Raw genomic sequence first — 12104 nt, forward strand, 5'->3', positions numbered from 1 at the left:
CTTTAGATTATTCCCAAAGTTCTTTGCCATGCATTAGCACTTATTTCTCATTTGTCTGTTTCTGTGATACACAATCCAGAACTCCAAAAGCCTTCCACCAGCCCCTTCCCAGCTTCCCACGGGGAGAAGTGGAGAGAAGAGTGCCCATCTCAGAGTCTTCAGGGACAAAGTTTTCTCCTCCTTCCCTTGGAGCCCCTCCAATAAATGACAAACCCCAAAGTTTTCTTCTTCTGAAACCTGACCTGTAGCACAGGCTCATTCCAACCAGTTGGCTACCACAGAGGAGGTGGGAGTTCCTGGTACAGACACCACACATATACTGGCCGCGGTGGCAATGGCTGCAGAAGAGTCGAGCAGAGCAGTGAACTGTTTCCAGGGCCTAGGGCCACAGAGGTAGTTCTCTCCCCCAGCCAGTTCTGCAGTGTGGTTTTGGACATCATTCTTAGAAGATTCGCCTCCAGCACTGTTTATTGACAGTTCTCACAAGAGTTTTGAGAGCCACTCATGTTTACATCAGTGAATTCCTTTCTGCTTCAGCAGCTAGACTCAGCTTCCATTGCTCACAATTAAGAGCCCTAAGTGAGGCACTCCATTCAAGACACTCTGCTATAGGGGCGCCTGGCTGGCTCAGTCAGGAGATCCTGAGACTCTTGATCTCAGGGCTGTGAGTTCTAATTCCACACTGGGTGTAGAGAGTACTTAAAAAAAAAAAAAAAAAAAAAAGTGCCTGGATGGCTTAGTCATTAACCATCTGCCTTTAGCTCAGGTCATGATGCTAGGGTCCTGAGATCAGCCTTGCATCGGGCTCCTGGCTCAGTGGGGAGACTACTACTCCCTCCCCCACTACCCCAGCTTGTGTTCCCTCTGTCACTGTGTCTCCCTGTCAAATAAATAAATAAAATCCTTTTTAAAAAATTACATAAAATAATAAAATACTTCTGATAAGTTGATCAAGACTCCAAGAAACCCTTCCCTTGGTTCAGAAAGCAGCAGACTCCACAAAGACCTGGCCTGATAGACTGGATTTGCCAGTTTCAGGTTAAGTAGCAAACCTATGCAAGGCTGCAGAGCCTCATTATGGTTGCATCTTTCCAGACCACTAGATTCCCTGGAGTTTGCTAAGGTTCTTCACTTCCAACCAGAGCGGAATGGGGTCCTTGGTGTGAAGGTCCTACATCATTTGTTTTTCTTTGGAGCTTTAATACATATGCCTCCAAACGACCTGGATTCCAAAAAAGTTATTTGCTCATTTTCAGGATGTGCACTCCTACTTTTCCCAAGAGCTCAGAAACAGACGGGTGGTGGTAAAAGTTGCTCAGATATCCTAATCTTAGTCAACTCTGAGTTCCTAAGTTCATATAATAATGATCTATTCCTCCTCCTACCTTGATTTGGCTCCCAATTATATGGACACGATATCCTTCAATGTTTACTTTTCTTTACCCAAACCAAATTATTTGGTTACAACTGAATAATCTTTTAGATTTTTTTAATATTGTATGTATCCACCAAGTTGACACATTTCTCTTTAGAGTCTATAACCTTACCAATATGTTTATTTCTTATGTATCATCCCCGTGAAGGAAAGTGAGTTGAAAAACTCCTATACTTACTCACTTATAAACATAATTTATTATTTTTTTAAAAGACTTTATTTATTTATTTGACAGAAATCACAAGTAGGCAGAGAGGCAGGAAGAGAGAGAGAGGAAGGGAAGCAGGCTCCCTGCCGAGCAGAGAGCCCGATGTGGGGCTCGATCCCAAGACCTTGGGATCATGACCTGAGCTGAAGGCAGAGGCTTTATTTAACCCACTGAGCCACCCAGGCGCCCCACACAATTTATAGTTTCGGAATAAATGTTGAGAATTCTGAAAGAATTTGTTCTGAAAACTCTGAAATTCTGAAGAATTTGTTTTTAGACATCAAAATGATTAGCCCCCACCCTGCTTCTCATTGCCCCTGGATGGTCGGATGGATCAGCCATTTCCCCTCACCTCACTCTTGGCCTGATGTTCCCTGAACCAGTCTGTGCTGAGACTTGACTGGAAAGAGAAGATGGCAGAAGGCTGAGAAGGAATGAAGAACTCTGGGAAATCCCTTGAGTTTCACGTACTCCTGGAACTTCATTTTGATCACCTCAAGAGAGGCTCCACCCTCTTTGCACCTATCAAAAGGTAACTGACAAATTGAAATTGGTCCTGGCAGTTCCATCTTTTACTTTTTTTTTTTTTTTAAGGATTTTACTTATTTATTTGACAGAGAGCACAAGCAAGGGGAGCGGCGGAGGGAGAAGGAGAAGTGGGCTCCCTGCTAAGTAAGAAGTTCAAGCAGGGAGCCCAATGCGGGGCCCGATCCAAGGACCCTGGGATCATGACATGACCCGAAGGCAGATGCTCAACTGACTGAGCCACCAGATGCCCCCAGTTTCATCTTTCAGCGAGAAAACTCTTTATGGCTTCAAATTCTGAATAGGTAAGAACTTCCACTGAGCCCTTTTAAAAACTGGTAAAGAAAATGGCAGGCGAATTTAACTAAAGATGTTCCTAGGAGCTCATGGTCTTATATTGTATTTTAAACAATTTTTATTTTTTCTAAAAATCTTGGTAAGAAAGTTGCTGCAGAAGATTCTAGGTTTGATTATTAAAAACAAGAATGGCATGGGTCAGGAAAATTTTTATCTACAGAATCCATCTCAGAGAGAGAATGAATATGTGGAAGCCCAGATATCACATGATACATGTTAAGTCTTATACAGGTGGGCTGTGTTTGATACTGTTTCCCATCCCTGCCTTCCTAAAGCTTCTGTTTTCTTTGTTCCCATGATCTCGTACTATGCTGGTTTCTCTCTAACCTCTAACTCTTCTTCCTCCATGTTCTTTCCTCTGCAGGAATCTTGACTTCCAATATCTGCCATTTAAATGTGGGTATCTGCCATAGCTCTATGTGGTCAACGCAGGCAATTTTATCTACTGTGATGGTTGTGCCTTCCAACTATGAAATTCCAATTCCCAAATCAATTTCCTCAACCCTGACCTGAGACCCCTGAGAATCATATCAGCACTGTTTTAACTCCATTCAATTAGAGTATAGACCTACAACTTCTCAGGTCACACCAGTGTTTTGCATAGCCTATCTGCCTACTCTGGTGCCTAAATGTGGTATCTCTCAATTGGATGGGAGCCCCAGATATGGGTAAAAGCCACAGGAGGTGAGAGAAACTACCTGAGACAGAACAAAAAAGAGACAGAAGTTTACTGAATATACCTCAGGGAGCAGCAGGCAGGACAGCTGAGGAGAGGCTGTCTGGAATGAGGCATTGGATGGGGGCTGTTTTTAAATGGAGGAGATGAGAAGGTAAGGTGATGTATGGAATCTTCCCTTTTTCTGGAACTATGCCTGGTTTTAAGTAGCCCATTGGTCAGTTAGGGCCTGAGGCTATTTTGAGGTGGGTCGCTTGCTGGACCTTGTGCCTTCTACATTCCATTGCTCAAGCCTATTTGCCTAAAAGCTGGCCTCTGACTTATCCTTTTTATACTTACACTTCCAGGAGGAGAAATTAGGTTATGAATTGTATTACTCTTTCTTTCTTTCTTTTTTAAAGATTTTATTTATTTGACAGAGAGAAAGAGAGATCACAAGTAGGCAGAGAGGCAGGCAGAGAGAGAGGGAGAAGCAGGCTCCCTGCTGAACAGAAAGCCCAACACAGGGCTCGATCCCAGGACCCCGGGATTGTCTGACCTGATCCGAAGGCAGAGGCTTAACCCCCTGAGCCACCCAGGCACGCCTGCATTACTTTTCTTCGGACTTGAATTGGCTATATATAGGCTATACTACTTAGAATGCATTTGTCATCAAGTACTAGAATAATGAATACAAGTGCTTCAAACTTAATAAGGACACCTGCTGTCTCACACAATAAAGGTTAGTTGTTTCAGTATTTCAATAGTGTCAGCAAGGACCCAAGATCTTCTGTCTGTCTTCTAGCTCTCATCCCTGATGTGTCCCCTGGTCACAAAGTAGCTGTCTGAAGTCCAGGCATTGTCTCTTTGGAATAGCTATGTAGGATTATTTGGAGAAATCCATCCATGTCTCCAGACTTTCTAAATTTTCTAATATTATCCCTGTATTCAGTCAACACAGGAGAGAAAGAAGTTTCTAAACTGTATCAGACTGGACTCCCCCAAAATTGCATAAGCAATTTGGTGTTTTGGGAGACTGCCACTTGACTATGTTGAGAGAAGCTGCTAGAATTAGTCTTTTACAAGTCTACTAGGGGGATGGCTATTGTTTGAACATATCCTCCCCTCTCTATGAAAACTGTCAGGACAAATTCCCATGTGGTCTTTGTGTAGAGAAGAGTCCTGATCTGTCTAAGCAATTATCTTACAGACATTAAATTGCCTGGCCGATAAGGTGTCCTCTTTTTCTTTGGTTGTTAGAAGGACTGGAGTCAGCCAAACACATGACTTTATCACCTATTTAAACTCAAATACCTACAGCAGGGGTTGTGTTCGAACTGTTTAACAAGTACAACACACATGGATCAATCAGGACTGACAGCAATTATAAACAATGAGTTCGCATCCATGGCCAGGCAGCTAATGCAGACAGGCAAAAGAGAGAATAAGAAAAAAAAAGAAAAAAAAAAGAATCTTGGCTTATTTTTGTTTTATTCACATTTGATAGAGATCTGAGTCCAGAGAAATAGTCCATGATGATGAGTGGGGATGACACTGCCTCAATGTTGGGAATGACACTACCTCAGTGTTGCCTCAGTGAGGGGACTCTGGTAAATGGCACAGGCCTCTTAGGAATAGGGACTGTTCCTCAGATTCTGATGATTACCGCCAAACTACAATATGGCTCAGAGCTCCCAGAACGTGCACTCTTTTTTAGAAAAAAACAGGAATCCTCATTTTTGAGAATGCCTGGATTTTAACTATTATTCAAAACAACAAAAGAACACACCCAAATGAAAATAAACTGACAAAGCTGCAGGCCAATTCCCACGGAGGAATTCAGCTCAACCCAGCCAGCTGTGACTTCCTCTTGTTAATCTTACTCCACCACCGGCCCCATTTTATGTTTCAGTCTTGTGGTTTCTTCTTCTCTCCTACTTAATTTCCAATTTCTTATTCTATTTTGTGTATTCTTATGTATCACTTTAAATCCTACCTGGTAGGGGGCACCTGGGTGGCTCAGCCAGTTAAGTGGCTGCCTTCTGCTCAGGTCATGGTTCTAGGGTCTTGGGCTCGAGCCCCACATCAGGTTCTAGGCTCAGCAGGGAGTCTGCTTCTCTCTCCCTCTGCCTGCCACTCTGCCTACTTGTGCTCTCTCTCTGTATCTCTCTGTCAAATAAATAAATAAAATCTTTTAAAAAACCCAAACCACTATATATATATATATATATATATATATATATATATATATATATACGAAATCCTACCTAGGGCAGAGCAGAATATAAATAGACTGCAGGACACCCTCACCCCCCATATGCCATCAGTATCTCACCCCACAAGTCGCACGAGACTGTGTCATTTGTACTCCATGGCATCCTCACCCCTCTAGTCCATACAGGACTCTCCTTGATTTGCTGTCAACAGCAATACCCACACTCACCGCACTGTGTAAACCAGTCCTCCTAAAGCTCCCTATGGCCTCAGGCTTTCCTCTATCCCTGCACAGGAAGTAGACTAGAGGATAATAATAGGAGCTAACATTAATGAACACATACCCTGGCCAAGCACTCTCCTAAGAATTTTAAATGTACTCACTTCATCCTCAGAAATCTTTCTTTTTTTTTTTTTTTTTTAAGTAAGCTCAATGCCCTAAGTGGGGCTTGAACTCACAAGCCAAAATCAAGAGTCCCCTTCCACACCAACTGAGCCAGCCAGGTGCCCGATCATCCTCAAAAATCTTAACAGGAGGGCGCCTGGGTGGCTCAGTGGGTTAAAGCCTCTGCCTTCCGCTCAGGTCATGATCCCAGGGTTCTGGGATCGAGCCCCACATCAGGCTCCCTGGAGCCTGCTTCCTCCTCTCTCTCTCTCTGCCTGCCTCTCTCCCTACTTATGATCTCTGTCTGTCAAATAAATAAATAAAATCTTTAAAAAAAAAATCTTAACAGGAATAATTGGCCCAGGTTTACAACCCTTTAAGCTAAGGCTTACATAGCTTTGCCAAAGTCACCGCCATGGCGAAGTGAGGATTTGAACCCTTGGCATCTGGCTCCAGAAGTACTTCATCTTCACCACTGGAAAGCGTGCACGCAGGGTTGGTGGGATGGAAATCTGTCTCAAGCTGTTTCTTGGAGACTCGGTGGCTTCCTCTTTTTCCTCAGAGACCCACGGGCTCTAAGTCATAAATTACAGCAATTCCTGCTTTCGTTAGTGATAAGGAACACGCCATCCACGCCCTGAGTCTGGACTCTTGCAGCCACAGAGGCTTCCTCAGAACCCTGCGATTCCCAGCGAGGCCTCCTCAGTGCAGCTCTGGGACAGACGGATGACTGCTCTAAACTCCAACCCCTGAAATTTAGATAAGAGCATTCGCCTTACCTCATCTCCCCAGAAGGCAACTGGAAGGTCAAAAGAGGGGGAAAAAGGGGCGGGGGAGGTTCTTGTTTCTAAACCTAGTAGCTGGAGTTTGAGGGAGGAAGGCTTGGGGCCAAAAGAGTAGGGGTTGGCAAGCACAAACAAAGGCAGAAGGCAGGTGCCATGGGACAGCCTCTTTAAAAGGTGCCCTTACCTTGGCCACAAAGGAAACACACCCCCCCACACCCACACACACAGCCACACACACAGCCACACAGCCCATAAGCAATAAGCAGCCTGATAGAGGCTCAGAGCCTTGGGGTTCTGATAGGCCCCTTGCCCTACGGTTAGCTTCCTTCTGGCTCCTGTGGCTATTCTGGCTCCTGTTTGACTCTCACCTCACCTTGAAAACTTCAGGGTTTCCTGTCCCTGTCCAGGCAGAAGGATCCAGAAGTAACTTCAGTATATAACCGGGGCTCCCTGGACCTAGACCTCCTCAAGACATTTTACTTAATCTCATGTCTTCCCAGACATATCATGTCATGCCATGCTCATGTCTTCCCAGATGCCAGTTTCATTCCACTCCCAAGAAGACCCGGCAAGGCATGTGTACCCCTCCTCAGAGCTGCTAGCACTGGGAATGGGGAGACCATCAATGCTGGGCTTGTCCAGCATTGATGTCCAATACACACAACACTATCTTGAAACAAAGACTCCAGCACAGGTTCTGAAGACTGGAACATTTCTCTTCCTAAAATAACTTTTCTAACCCACCTGAAAACAAAAATTAAGAGGATCAATCCTGTGTCAGGGGGCAGTGAATGAATGAGTTGTGTCAAGTAATTAGAAAATGGGGGTACCTGGGTGGCTCAGCAGGTTAAGCCTCTGCCTTCGGCTCAGGTCATGATCTCGGGGTCCTGGGATCCAGCCCCACATCGGGCTCTCTGCTCAGTGGGGAGCCTACTTCCCCCCACCCCTGCCTGCCTCTTTGCCTACTTGTGTTCTCTCTGTGTCAATAAATAAAATCTTTTAAAAAAAGAAAAAAAAATGACACAAAAGGTATATACATGATTTATTACATGCTCTGACCGAGGTATACAAGCATCCCTCCACACATACTAACATTCACTCAGGATCCTGCCTTGAATAACTAACCAAATTCAACACCCCTTACACCACGAGCTATTATAGCAGCTACTACAGAGGCCTGAGCTGAGGAGGCCACAGATACGGCTGCAGCCAGCCATGGCGTTATGGAGGGCACGGATTCTCTGCCTTCCACTAAAATTTTGCCCCAAGAGCCCAACATTTGAGGGCATAAGAGGACTATCCGAATCTGACTACAATAATCAAACCAAACCAGATCATTCAGCACCAAGCCAAAATCAAAAGCATTTAGCGTCTAAGATTTTAGGAATATTTATCACCTCATAACGACCTCTTTCATGTCTCCTGGTTTCCTTTATTTTTGCTTTCATAACTGTGAGATCTCTCTATTCCTTTTGCAATAAATTAAGTTAAAACAGCAAAAAAGGAAAGAAAGGAGGGAAGAGGGAAGGGAGGAAGGGAGGTAGGGAAAGTTCAGAGTATGCAAATGGTAAAATTATAGAATGACGGGCATTCTAGGGAGATCAGACCAAGTATGTAGGAGCAAAAGGCACATGTGAAATGTCCTCATTGCCAGTTAATGATAAATCCTGTCAGAGTGGAATTCTCAGGCACAGCCAGCCAGATCCAGAGGGTGGGTGTGCGGTTGGGGGTGGGGGTCCTGGTCTCTGTTTTTCCCCATCCTTAGAAGCATATTAACATCACCATGAGGCAGCAAAGCTCTATGAATTTTACTATTCTTGACTGCTTCCCATAAGTGCAATATGAACAGATCAGAGGTTTTAGTCAACAGAACCTTTTAATCCTGTAGCATCCTTTTTGTATGTGGAGGGCCATACTGTATGTCAGTGGAGGGCAACTAGGAAAATCCAGTGGGAAAAGCTACAACCTGTTTTCCTCAACAAATGCATTGCAAGGGAGGATAAAAGATAAATTAAGAGACTTAAAAGACATTAATCTGTTGCAGTGTGAGCTTTCATTGGGTTCTGACTTTTTTAAAAACTAAAAAAAAAGGGCACCTGGTTGGCCCAGTTGGTTAAGTGACTGCCTTCAGCTCAGGTCATGATCCTGGAGTCCTGGGATCAAGTCCTGCATCAGGCTCCCTGCTCAGCAGGGAGTCTGCTTCTCCCTCTGACCCTCTGCCCTCTCATGCTCTCTCTCATACTCACACACACACACACACACACACACTTTTCTCTCTCAAATAAATAAAAGCTTTAAAATAAATAAAAATAAAACAAAAAAAGAAACCACTAAGAATATTTGAGACCATTGAAAATTTGAATGCAGACAGAATACTTGATATTAAGAAATTGCCTTTTTTAAAGCATAATTTTTAAATTCCGTATCTCAGGGGTGCCTGGGTAGCTCAGTGGGTTAAAGCCTCTGCCTTCAGCTCAGGTTATGATCCCAGGGTCCTGGGATCAAGCTCCGCATAGGGCTCTCTGCTCAGCAGGGAGCCTGTTTCTTCCTCTCTTTCTGCCTGCCTCTCTGCCTACTTGTGATCTATCTCTGTCAACTAAATAAATGAAGTATTTTTTTAAAAATTAAAGTAAATAAAATAAATTCTGTATCTTTTAGAGTACTGATACATTTACAAGTGAAATAAAACAATTGCCAGGATTGGCTTCAGAATAAATGAGATGAGGAGGTGAATGGGGTAGAATTTAACAACAGTTAATGTTTGTGAGGACTGAGTGATGGATACGATACACAGCACTTCCTTATACAATACACCATCTGCAAGAGTACAAATCCTCCCTAATTAAATTTGAAAAAAGAATTATAGTTTTAATCAACAGAAACATTATTGAATAAACACCATCTTCCTCTTGGCCCTGCAATTTATTTTTTTAAAAATTTTATTTATTTGCCAGAGATAGAGAGAGAGAGTACACACAAGCAGGCAGAGAGGCAGGCAGAGGCAGCGACGAGAGAAGCAGGCTCCCCGCCGAGCAAGGAGCCCGATGTGGGACTCGATCCCAGGACCTTGGAATCATGACCCGAGCCGAAGGCAGCGGCTTAACCAACTGAGCCACCCAGGCGTCCCCTGCAATTTTTTTAAAAACCACAAATTCTGATAGAGCAGTTATATATATATATATATAACATTTTATTTATTTATTTGACAGGCAGATCACAAGTAGGCCGAGAGGCAGGCAGAGAAAGAGAGGGGAGGAAGCAAGCTCCCTGCCAACCAGGGAGCCCGATGCGGGGCTCGATCCCAGGACCCTGAGATCATGACCCGAGCAGAAGGCAGAGGCTTTGACCCATGGAGCCATCCAGGTGCCCCTAGAGCAGTTGTATTTTTAACAAAATCTCCCATCTACAAAAATCTTTGGAGTGAAAACCTGTCTGTCAACAGTAAGAACAAAACACAGTCCCCTACAGGTGCCCAAGTGGCTTCTGAAAGAACTCAGAACACACAGCTTGGCTACAACTGCTTTCTCCTGATTAAGTAATTAAGTCTACCCTGTGCTACACAGAAGCTATAATTAAACCCTTCTGTGTACTGACATCATTCACCCCAGGCTACATGGTGAAACTGGGGTGAGGAACTTGGAACTGAGCCAAGACACAGTGATGTTGTGAATTAAACCATTTGCAGGTGAGCAGGCCAGGGCCCAAGGCTCGGAGTTCAGGCTCTTAGTATCAGCTGTGGTGACCAAAGCCATGCCTTCACATTCTCCATGAAGGAATGATAGAAAACGTTCTAGAATAAGGGCACCTGGGTGGCTCAGTGGGTTAAGCCTCTGCTTTGGCTCAGATCATGGTCTCAGGGTCCTGGGATCGAGCCCCGTATCAGGCTCTCTGCTCAGCAGGGAGCCTGCTTCCCCCCCCTCTCTCTGCCTCTCTACCTACTTGTGATCTCTGTCAGATAAATAAAGAAAGAAAGAAAGAAAAGAAAACTTTCCAGAATAAACAACGTTTATTCAGAACAGAAGTTTTCTGCAGCCCACCCAGAAAAGCAATTTAGATTTCCTCTCAGAGATAATACAAAGAGAAATGGGACGAAATTTCCCCCAGGCCAGACGCTTTCAAACCTCCAGGTGAGGAGCTGAGGGAAAATATAAAGGAAGGACACAGCTTTATTTCTTCCAAGACGTTCAGATTGGCAAGTATTTCAGACTGTGACAACTGCTTACGACAGAGCAGGTAAACAGACATGGACACAGTGTTGACAAGTGCAGACTGACCCAACATCCAGAGGGTAATTTATTGTGATCAGAATGACACACCCCCTTTGACCACGAAATTCTATTTAAAAAAAAAAGTTTTATTTCTCGTAACACAGTATATCCAAAGACACTCCACCCTCAACAGTTCCCTCTCCTGAATCACACTTATTAGCATATTCTAAAGATAACAGAATCACTCAGTGGTTGTCCTGTCCCACAATCCTCTGCTCCCTTTCGTAATTCAACCTGCTGAACAGGGTCATCTGTCATTATCATGTCTACTTCCTTACTTACTTCTCATTCTTTCTTGAACACACCCACCGTGGACTCCTATTCCCACCATGTAACTGAGCCTCCTGATATGGTCAAGGTCATCAGTGTTCTCCATGAAGAGCACTGGCTCACTTCGCTGTTCGGATTTTATTCTACATAGTTGACCACTCTCTCCTGCACATCCTTGGCTTCCCTTCTTTGGCTTTTCTCTCTGCCCCAGTGGCCAGTCCTTTTCAATCTCTTTAACAGACTCTTTTTCTGCTCAAAAAAGTCTGGCTCAGTCAGTAGAGCGTGAGACTCCTGATCTTGAGGTTGTAAATTCAAGCCCCAGGTTGGGTGTGGGATTACTTAAAAATAAAATCCTTTTTAAAAAGGTGCAGCAGGGTGCCTGTGTGGCTCAGTCATTAAGCGGCTGCTGCTTCTGCTCAGGTCATGATCCCAGGGTCCTGGGACTGAGCCCCGTCCCTGGCTGGCTGCTTACCAGGAAGCCTATCTCTCCCTCTCCCACTCCCCCTGCTTGTATTCCCTCTCTCACTGTGTCTCTGTCAAATAAATAAATCAAATCTTTAAAACAAAACTCTGCATTTCTCTAAAAAAAATAATAATACTTAAGCAAAACAGTGTTCAGAGGGATAAACCATGATGGCCTTTCCCAAGCCACCTTTTCCTTCATGCTTTCCTTGACTTTCTCCTATTATCAAGATCTAACTTTGGAATAGGCTGATATTCCTTCAAGGCTCTCCAGCAGCCCAAATACCGGAGGCCTGGTTTTGTTTCTAGTACCAGTGAATTTCACTGAGAACATTGACCCCACAACTACTGCTAAGGTAGGAATCCTTATTTGATTACTTGCACTTAATAAGCAATAACATTGCAGAACTGTTGGTGGCATGGAGAAAAGAACCACTCACACTGCTGCTATGTGCTGATGGCTTGCCTGGAGCTCCCCTGGAGGCTGCAGGCTCGGGCAATGGTTTCTGCAGGAGGGGATGGCCCCTAACTCCAGTTGAG

At 44.3% G+C, this 12104-nt stretch overlaps 1 protein-coding gene across 2 annotated transcripts in view; it reads right to left on the reverse strand.

Moving 5' to 3' along the window:
- The window catches only part of CRHBP (corticotropin releasing hormone binding protein), a 76958-nt gene that overhangs the window by 63056 nt on the left and 1798 nt on the right, over window positions 1-12104 (reverse strand). The gene's annotated exons all lie outside the window — the stretch shown is intronic.

This window comes from Mustela nivalis (assembly GCF_964662115.1).
Source record: "Mustela nivalis genome assembly, chromosome: 3".
Classification (NCBI taxonomy): domain Eukaryota; kingdom Metazoa; phylum Chordata; class Mammalia; order Carnivora; family Mustelidae; genus Mustela; species Mustela nivalis.